Below are 3,050 nucleotides of genomic sequence, written 5' to 3' on the forward strand. Positions count from 1 at the left end.
CAAAATATATTGGAGAAATTAAAAAAAAACTATAGACTTTAGGAATGAAAATGTTTACCTTAATAATATGTTTATTTCAAGACTTTGATCTACATTATAAAAATACACCAAAATAAAAAAAAACATAACAAAAATAACAATAGCTAAAGCAAAGAATAAATAATAAAAAAAAATATTAAAACAAATGAAGTAGAGGAAATACATAACTTTTTAATTTGTTGAAGATATAGCTAGAGATTACAAGCAAAAAACAAGATACTTGAAGTAAATGAGATGGAAAAACACAAAAATGAGAGATGTGAAAGACAGAGATGAAGAAATGAACTGAAAGGATTGAGATTTATAGCATAGCCGATGGAATTGTTGATGACCAATTTAAATAATATTATTTTTAATTATTTTGTCAGTGCTGTTTTGAAAATCTATCAATAAATTTTGAATTTTATACCAGAATTTTTAATTACCCTCTATATTTTTTGCAATCCGTATGGAATTCCATCGGCAATGGCACGTGGTTAGAGATGTGTTAATGCCAGCCCTTTGGAATTTGCATTGTCCGTCGGTAATTCGATTGGTAATTTTGGATTGCTGACAATTATCATCGCAAATTACCGACAAGATAATTCTGTCGATAATTCTATTGGTTTTAAGTGAATTTCTGGTACTGGCTAAAGAAGTATATTTTTTATTCTAGAATTTTAATTATTTGAATTTTAAAAGTATTTATTTTAATAGCCTCAAAATTAAATTAAAATATGCTTTTAGAATGGACCCAATCACGCAAAAAAAACACTAGTCTTCAACTATATAGGCAATCTCAATTTAATCATCAAATAATTTTTACTAACAATTTTATACTTAAATTTTCAGAAACTTTCAATTAAAGACTTTCATCTATTTCAAAGATATTTCATCCATATTTTCATCAATTTTTTTTAAAGAAACAATGTCATTTTATAGAAAATGTAATGATTTTTTGTTAAGTAAAATAACATAAGTCATAACTGAGAAATCATAATGATTTGAAAATAAAATTGATATAAAAAATAATTTAAATGCAAAACTACCCTAATAATCAAAGATTTTACTTCAATCATATCCTATTAATACAACAAGCTTACCTCATACCTTAACAGTCAGTTGAGACAATTGATTATCAACAGAAAGCTAAAGACACGCTTTCCCACGTTTAAAGCCAATGTTGCCAGATAAGTTTCTTTTTGGAGTACAATTTTATGACTACAATTTTATGATTGTAGCTTTAGTTACAGCAATGGTCAAGAAACATTTGGTAAAAATAGTTAATGAAATAAACGTTGTTAATAATACAGGGTGATGAAGTGGTGAAAAAACATCATATATAAATTATATTTTTTATGGGATGCGACCCTAGTTCTAGACTTGAAACGTAGACTTTGTAACTAGACCTCGTTATTTGGCTTGACCAGTGGCTGGATGTTCACCTGAAAAAACAAACTCCTCGTGGAAGGAGGACTTCCACGAGGACTAGCTAATGTATATGATGAGAGAAAAAACATATGTAATAGTTCGTTATTGTATAATAAAAAATATTGAGTGTAGGAACTTGTTATATCTAATATATTTGTAGATCTTCTAATGCAATTCCTATAGATATAAAGATTAAGAAATCCAAGTCAAATCAACTCTTTCCAAGAAAACTAAATCTAAGCTTAATTTGAGCTTAACATAATAATAATTTATATTAAGAAACCAAGACTATAAGTAATCAAGCCCCTACCCGATGCCTATAATTAAGATGAAAACGAGAAGTGTAGAAAATGCTACAAATTTTAATTAATTATTTGATAAGTTATAGTAGTTTTATAAGAAACTAAGAATAAAAGAAAACTCTCTCACACAACTTTTATTTCTAAATAATCAATCCATCTTTTATTAATTTCAAATCTAAATACAAGCTAAATAATATTATTTATGCTAGATAAAACTTCCTAAAAAATATGAAAAAGTAACAAAAGAGTTTTAAATAAAAAAAAAATCTACACAATATCTTGTAGATCTTATTAAAAGGCCTTGTCGATGTTTGATCAAGCTAAAAATTTAACCTAATATTAAAGAAGATCTCAATGAACTTTTGCTAAAATTTCAGCCTAATTCAACTGTTGAATTAAAAATTATGTCTGATAGTATAAAATTATACATTAGAAAAAAATAAGCTCAATCAGCGTGTAAATAAGAAAATAAGTTAAATCCGCAAATCTAGTAGAAAATAAGGCCTAAATATATTAAACAACCCATTAAATACCTCTTTAACCTTCTTAGTTCTTAACCTCATAATAGATCCAATTGACACATGTAATGAATCACTTAATGTAGTTTGAATCACATTATCTTGATTCATATCACCTCGAGATATGAAAAATTATATGATAATTGATTGATGACAATATTGGTGCCCACCATTGGTTATAACACCTCCTCTATTAGTAATGGAGAATTGGATGATTATTAATGTCATGTTGGGTGGTGTAGGAAATATGATGGTGTTTTTCATTATGCTTTGGGTAGAAGCGTGGTGCTAACCTTGCATAAAAGTATTGACTTGTATAGAATTTGTTAGTAAAGCATATAAAACTTTGTGTGAGTGGATGGTGAGCGGTGCATTGTTCTTTCTCATAACTTGAAAACATGTTGAGTGTGTTTAAGAACAAATTTTATAGCTTGTATAGGGAGGAGGAGAGGAAAAAATTTGGGAGTACGAGAAACAATAATAACAACAACAACAATAAGAATAATAGTACCAATAATAATAATAATAATAATAATAATAATAATAATAGTAAAGAAAAAGAAGAACAATATTAACAACAACAATAATAACAATAATAGTACTAATAATAATAATAATACTAGTAGTAGTAGTAGTAAAGAAAAAGAAGAATAAGAAGTTAATGAGAACTTTGAGATGGAAGATCAATGTAAGGATTAAATAATGATAACAACAAATGTCAATGTTAGAGGATCCACTAATGGTATGTCAAACAAGTATAATATAAACTCTTATTAGTCAA

The sequence above is a fragment of the Populus euphratica genome, unplaced genomic scaffold (assembly GCF_000495115.2).
Source record: "Populus euphratica unplaced genomic scaffold, PopEup_1.0 scaffold748.1, whole genome shotgun sequence".
Classification (NCBI taxonomy): Eukaryota; Viridiplantae; Streptophyta; class Magnoliopsida; order Malpighiales; family Salicaceae; genus Populus; species Populus euphratica.